The sequence below is a fragment of the Phytophthora infestans genome, genomic scaffold (assembly GCF_000142945.1).
Source record: "Phytophthora infestans T30-4 supercont1.137 genomic scaffold, whole genome shotgun sequence".
In the NCBI taxonomy this organism is placed as follows: domain Eukaryota; phylum Oomycota; class Peronosporomycetes; order Peronosporales; family Peronosporaceae; genus Phytophthora; species Phytophthora infestans.
This window is the reverse complement of record NW_003303622.1, coordinates 323-8,000: the sequence shown is the minus strand read 5'-3', so window position 1 is coordinate 8,000 and position 7,678 is coordinate 323. Positions and strand designations below refer to the sequence as shown.

Here is a 7,678-nt window from a genome sequence, read left to right as displayed (position 1 = left end):
TGGATCCACCTTGAGCTCGCTTGTAGTCTTTCTTGATTTCATGTCGGGTAATATCGAGTCGCACGCCTCGTCCTGCTTTACGTGATTTCATAGCCTTCTCCAGTTTCATGGACCGAATCTCCTAAATTACTATACGAACATCACTTCTGCTGTTAGTAGCAACATGTGTGTTGAACACGGTGTATTCCGTAGTGGGGCGGAGCGGAGGAAGGGAATTGTGTTTTCCACACGAGATTATCTGTGACCGGTATATCCGGCGTAGTACCGGTACGTGTACTTCTTGAAAGCTGCCAACCACACACATGGCCTCCACTCCTCACTTCGCATTTGGAGAACAAGAACTACGACCAAGAAAGAGGGGGGGGGGGTCATCCTACACCATGTCTTCCAGCGCACCCAACTCGCCATCGTCCAGGGCCACCACGGCCCCGTCCGACAGCGCCTCTACCGTCCCAGCAGCCGACGTCGTCGACGTCACTGGTGGAGAGGAGACGTGGACCAATACATCCGCCCGCAGCACCTCGGACCCTCCGCCGATTCGCACGAGCAAGCGAGCTGCCGCCCGCAACGTTTCCTCTCCAGCGCCGGCCGAGGCCCGCAAGGGAAAGAAGAAGGCGCCCAAGCGCACGACCACGTCGCCTGCAGCTACTACCAGTCGAGCGAAGAGTGACGACGCCACTGAAGACGGGTCCGACCACGGCCTGGAGGACAAGGCGGCGACTCCTAAGCCTAAGAGGGCGAGAAGTCAGCAGGGAATACTGCTCCGATCGTGCAGCTCCCTCCACCAGTTGTACAACCTCCTACACCAGCCGCTCCTGAGATTCGCCCGAGCTCCCGGAAAGACTTCGACCTGTCCACATTATGGCGTCGTTTGAGCCCGGTCGCGGTGTGGCATCGGCCGAGGGTCCTGCTGACCATCCTTCTCTTCAAGAGCCTGACCCAACACCCATCGTACCGCAGCCTGCAGCACCAGTGGACCTGTTGCGCGAGCTTCGTTCCTCACGCGATGAGGTTGCACGCTTGCGGCAGCTCCGCGGTAGCGAAAGTACTCAATGGGGTGGGGCGTTCGCAGGCACAATCGTCACGGTATCAAGCTCGAAAGGAGAGCTGACTCCTTCTGAAGTCCGTTACCTGACCAGCGCAAGCTTCCCAGAAGGCTCAAAGAAGGCGAAGGGCGACTACAATCCTCCGCAAGCCCACATGTTGGCCGCAAGTCGAATGTTCCGTGACTTCGGTACGGAGACATGTAAGGTTACATCTGCTATGTATTTTGTTCTGCGTGTTCGGGAGCTGGACTGCGTGAGGTTCCAAGTGACACCCGCCGTCCTGATGGCAGTCTTCAGCGGGCGTTTAGGTTTTGTGGCCTAACAGTGATGCACTTCAAGGAGATTCGCGAAATTGCGTGCCTAGAAGACGGCTCGACGAACGCCAACTTCTCAAGCGACTTTAGTCCTTCAGCAACGCTACCTCCACGGCTTGAACGCACTGGGCCAGGAGGTGTGGTACGACCACATGCGCAAGCTGACGTCGAGGTTGCGGGCGTTCGTGTCGAAGAACAAGCAAGCTGATCCCGCCAACACTCCTGGTCGCGTTCGGTTGACACTGATGTACGCGAACAAGTTCATCGGGACGGCACTGGGGTAATCTCAAAGTTGATGATGCGTCGTGGTGGATGGGCTTCTGTGAGACGCTGCGATGCATCGACTACCAGTCGCCGCTGCGGGCGATGGCCCTCCTCAGTGTTCTCAGCCAACCAGCAGACAACGACGGGAGAGTTGCCCGTGACCCCGGCGGACGCCAGCGCCGCGACGAAGCTAGGAGACCTGCGATTCCTGACGGCATCCGACGTCTTATCCCGCTTAACCGGCGTGGACAAGAACCGTGTTTGCTGAATGTGGCAGGTCTCCCGTGTTCTGGAGGCACCCGCGATCGTTGCGGCAACCACAAGCGAGCACACAACTGGCCGGACCGCCTGCCTCTGCGAGTACAGAAGTGGGTTGATGAGACGTACTGGTCGCGCCGCGAGAATCCAGGCGAGCGTTGCTGATGGGGCGGTGAGGTTGAACACAGAGGTATTACTGAAATTTGAGTGGAAGTATCTCGAATCAGAATGATCTGCTTTGCTAACAAGGTCATAGCCGAGGGTTATGCTAACTTTGTAAGCACTTGTCTCACTCTCAAGAACGTGGTGAAGCTTGTCATAGAACTCACTACGGTGGGTTCCTTCGTATAGGTGCGAAATCATGTGGTTGCCCCTGAAAAAGCGATAGTGAGGGTCAGTTTGATAGTCTGGGGATAAGATATTCTCCAGTCGCTTGAGACTGACCTTGTACAGCTTCGCTACAAGCTCTAAGTTTTTGAGGCGCGATAAGTTTCTCGCATACACCATCTTACCGGTCCTACCGCTAACCTTAACTCGGTAGCTGCTTCCCCATTTAATCGCTCGGATATTAAATCGTTTTAGACATTTAAGCTCGTATGCCGTTGTATATATCGTTCGCTATATTTTTCTTCGTGAAATGACTATCTTTTTTGAGATTTTGTATCAGAATTGGCTTTATATCGTAGCCATCGACAAAAATTTCCGAAATTAATTAATTGCCATACCAAAATTTATCGGACCGGGTGACCTTATCAGACCTATGTATTGTACACAGCTTATCGCAGATATGTACGAGGTTTAGGGGAGGGCATGCCTGATATGAAATGACGCTGAAGGCCAAAGAGTGGTCAAACAGACTGTTTTATAGACGGCAGGAAATGGCCTGAAACGCCCTCTGGGCTGAGAAAATCACTATTTTGTTTTTCTATGCATTTTTGGCATGAGAGTCACGTGCGTATGAGTTAGTATATTCAACAATAAGGCAGAATCGCCACGATCGTCCGGATAATTTTGCATCTGTCCGGTAAATTAAGATTGGCGACAGCCAGTTATCAGAGCTACTATTGCTTATTGGTTAAATATCTGCCCGTAAAAACGTGCCACTTTTATTTGCGTTAGAATACACGTATTAAATGTTTTGCATCCTCTCACTTTCAGTCAATCCGTCGCCGACAGCTCACTTTGGCGGCCAGTCTTACTTTTTTCAACGCAACCACGCTGATCTCCCGTACGGGCTGCACGGTCTTCCAAGCCTCCAGGTCGCCTCTGACCCCCCCCCCCTTCCAACGATGTAGCTTAACTGGAAGAGCGCAAAATTTCGGCCTTGAGGATGCCTGTTCAAATCGGATCATCGTTATTGCTTATGCTTGGGCTAGAGGCCTTGTAGCAAAGATCAAGTTTCGTGGACAGCTCAGATCAGCAAGAAAGGTGACTGCATAAGTGTGTTGAGGTCGGCATAGCTTAATGCTGTGAGGAAGGGTGAATACATTCTCATTTAAATGCTTGTTCCACTTACTAACCTCCTCAAGAACGTCCTGCGTATAGCCAGGATACGGGTCTTGGATTGCAGCTGTCTGGAGCAGTTAGCGGTGGCGCTGGAACTTAGCATTTGGCGCGCCGGTGCAGTGGACCCGCTGGAGGAGCTTGAGGACCGCGCTCGATCCGCGAGAGCTGATGCTGTGTTTGACTTTCAAGTACCTGAGTACGGCATTCTCGACGCGCTTCCCCAGCTCCAGAACTCGGTCGCGGTAGTCCGCTGAGGTTTGGCTGAGCACGAAACCGTCGTCGAAGAAAGCTTCATGTAAGCGACTAGCAGCTTGGCCTTCGAGCGCTGCTACTTCGGTGTTTCGACGTACCAGCGTGGCCCTTGCGCGTACCAGGTAAACTAAGTCGCATGAAGGTAGTTAGCTGATCCTCTACGCTGTTTTAGCTTGGGTTTCCTCACATCTGTGGCGTCTTCATCTTGAATGCTTCTTTTTCGCGTTTCAGCTACAGGATCACCGTTCAGCTTAGCCTCAATCATATCCATGCGGGAGTCTTGGCGCTTGGAATATTCTCATAAGGTGTTTAATGACAGAGGCCTGGTGCTCGATGATCTTCTATTCTTGGCTTGGTTTCTTTGGCATGGATGGTGAGGTGGATGCTTCTATGTTGTCTTTACAGGAATGCTGCGCTTCTGCAAGATGCGTCGACCAGGCTAAGAGGTCCGTAACCGTACGTCCCGCCTGCGTAACACAGGTTTCGATTTGATGCACGGCTGGACTGTTGGGATTCAAGCCCTTTTTGACGGGGTAGCGCCTAACGACGCAAGCGGTCAGGACATCTAGAGCCTTCCGGTTGATGTTGAACCTCTCCGTCTCTATTTGATAGCAAGCTGCAAACCACACTCGTTGGAACTCGGCAATCGTGTCAAGCGTGTCGGCGTCAAAGCTGGACAGGTCTTGGAGAGGGACAACGTCCTTTGGTTTGTATCCACTCAATACCTTGGCAATCATGCGGTCTTCACTACTTGTGTTGAAGATGTAGCTGACCCCTTTGTTTGTGGTGCTTAGGTTCCAAGATCGGCGATCAAAGATCCAGCGCGCGGTCATCTTCTCGCAGCAGTTGGCAGGTTGGGCCCCACCACGACGGAAAGCGTGCGACGTGAGAGCAGCTGACACACCGGCGGCAGGGGCGACGCGATCAAGCATACGGCTGACATGTGCGTAGATTGTCGGAGCCGCAGCACTACGAGGAGGAGGAGGACCAGGTGTAGCAAGACCAGAGGTCGCCGGTGATGCGTTTAGGAGTTCACGAGCGGCACGTCAGGTGATAGTGTGGTCAGCGTTTGCTGCACTTGGTCAGGAAGGTTCCCGATGAGAGCTGAACACGGTGCTGCTTGGACGGAGAGGGCGAAAGCAACAACGAGCAAGGGGAAAGTTGTGAAGTCGGCGTCGGGGAAGAGATACAAGCCTTGTTCTTTCGACGTCTTCGCACGGACCAAGCGAAGGAATAAGACACGGGCGGCATCTATAGAGATGTTCCGCTTCTTCATCATCGACAGGTCCGAAGCTCGCCCGAACAGGTACCAGAGCAGCCACATAGAGCAGCATCTTGGTAGACACTCTCAGAACATGCATTGACATACAAATACACAACCATTTTTTTCAAATCAGCCTTTGTACATGGTGGAGCCTTTGCTACAAAGCCACCACCATTTCTTTCAGACAAGAGTTATCTAGAGTTTTTCCCATTTTAAGCAGCCGCGATTCTAGTGAAGCTTGGTGCTGAGGAAATTGCTCTAGGAGCCAAATTTTTGCTTGGCGATAGTTATGCATTGCAGTGTTTCGTGCAAGCAATTTACACTTCTTTCCTTCACTAAACGCAAGATACATTCCAAACTTATCCATGACGCACACAAAGCTCTTGCCACTCTCATCCTCCTCAATACATTTCGTAACGTAATCCTCCTCAACATCCTCACCCTTTAAAAACTTGGAAAATGCTGCGACAGCAGTTGCCATAGCCCGCAATGTGTTGCCAGGTTGCAATTCCTCCAAACCCATCGCGAAGGTCCGATAAAGAGGAATATGAAAGTGATACGTCTACCTCTTGACAACTGAATGAACATACACATAGTTTAGAGTTTTATCGGAGTTGATACGTCCGATCGAGTGGCTTGGATGACTCACCTATACCTACTGCATCCGATTGGCTAAAATCATGATTTAGATTAGCTGTGATTGGTTGGTGATATTTGCTGGCAGGTAATTGCCAGTATATACCCATACAAATTTATAAGTATGGTCCGATAAACTATCATATTCATCCATATCACCAGCGGTTTGTTATAATCTGGGAATGTCTCTGAAGTTCTTTTCTTCTGATTGGCTACATACGAAATGAGTCTCGGATCATGTATGATGATATCTTGCAGTGACTTAGATGTCTCAGACCAATCCACATTAGGTACGATTACCGCTTGTTTCTTAGTTGTATATTCTTTCGCACCACTGGAGGCCTGCCAAATATCGATTAAACGGGTGACTTATCTGCAGCAGATATGTCAGCGTTTAAGAAGATAAATGTTGACTTTTCGCTAAAGTGATCGACCACAAATAGTATACCGCTGATTTCTGTGACCGAATGTCATTGCCCTGAATCAGGTACAGTAGTAGCTTTAATAATTTGTTGTATTAGCAAATGTATCCGTCACTTTGTTCGGGCATCACCAGACGCGCTCACGTTCATACTTCTCACTTCCGAATTTGTGCGCGTCTTGCTCAAGTGATGGTGGACGACCAGTCGGACGTCGCGCTGGTGCTGACCGAAGCTTTCTTGAGTCATGACAAGGCACCGAACTAGGTCCGACGAGAGGTGTACCAGCTGCTAGTGGAGGAGGCATGGAAGACCGTCATGCGGAGCAGACACTACATAACTACGCAGTGCCTTGACACGCCGAGTCACTCGGCGTGGATGGTGCTGTACGGCAATGACGTCAACTTCTTAAATGCTACAAGCTTGAACAGGTAAGTCGGTTTTACAGCTAAACTCCTTCGTATTTGTCTAACTCGAACAACATCATATCGGCGTTCCACCAGCTCCTTCGACGATTCAGTCGCTACTACAACATCCCTCATCACACGACTCGCGGTCGACCGCCTAAGCTAAAATACCTCCACCAAGTTCTGGGTCTCGTGTTGTCCTTTTACGTAGGCTCGATGGAGCAGAACACCCTTTGCTTGGTGTTCGGAGTACCATCAAGCACACTGTCGAGAATCCTACCGCGTACAGAGGAAACGCTGTCCAGGGCCCTGACGGGATACGCTCCGGCAAGGATCGCGTGGCTATCTTCTCCTCGTCCGGTTGAGCTTGCCAAACTCGTTGGAGCTCGAGAGCCCCCTTTAAAGCATACATTCGGCTTTATAGATGGTAAGAATCTGAGAGTAAGGAAAAACCATATTGCTATATGAGTTATATTTCTGCGAGAAGGATTCAAGGCTACTGATATCTAATAGACTCCAGGTCCAACAGCTATCGAACGCTGACCTGCTAAATGCAATGTACAACAGTTGGTTGTATACCGTCTTCGTCACGGGGACGCTCTGCTTTGCAGCGGACGGCTGCATTATTTGGTGTAAGCACAACTGCCCCGGGTCGCATAACGACTTGGACACATCACTCGGGTTCCGCACCAAGTTATTTGATCCCATGGTCTGCCCGGATATGAGAATGAACGTCGTATCGGACTCTGCCTTCCCGTGCTCTACTACGATGGCTGGCCGCATTCTGACGCCCTTGAAAGACGGTGATCTCGAGAGCATCTTACCGTCCCTCAGGAGCGCGGCACGGACGATACACAATGTCATAACGTCTGCGCGGCAGGCAGCTGAGTAGGGAATGGGAACTGTTGAAAAGATGTACAGCCGTCTCAACCTCCCTTTACCCTACGATCCAGAGCTCCGAGGGCTCAGACTTAACAATCTATTTCGGATGGCCAACTACCGCGCTCGCACGGTCGGCATCTCGCAGATCCGGACGACATTTAAGGGAGACATGGAAGTGCCAATTGAGATGACGTAGGAACCTGAGGGCTTAGTATAATGAAGATCAACTTTGCGATCTGCACGGATACGGATACTTGAACAAGTATTGAGAAAGAATCGAATGTAGTATAAGTTGTGTGAATGCGCGAGCTGATAACAAAATGATGGGTGCGCGATCGGGCTTTTTCGCGGTCACGGCGGGCCCGTTCCTCCATTTCGAGTCTTTCAGCGCGGCGGCGCTCGTCGGAATCGGCCTTCTCTGCAAGACGGC

At 51.1% G+C, this 7,678-nt stretch overlaps 1 pseudogene across 1 annotated transcript; it reads left to right on the top strand.

The window, feature by feature from the left end:
* The first annotated feature begins 3,167 nt into the window (after positions 1-3,167).
* PITG_30627 lies at positions 3,168-3,239 on the top strand (annotated as a pseudogene). The gene has a single exon. The product of its transcript is annotated as a tRNA-OTHER (tRNA).
* The last annotated feature ends 4,439 nt before the right edge of the window (positions 3,240-7,678 follow it).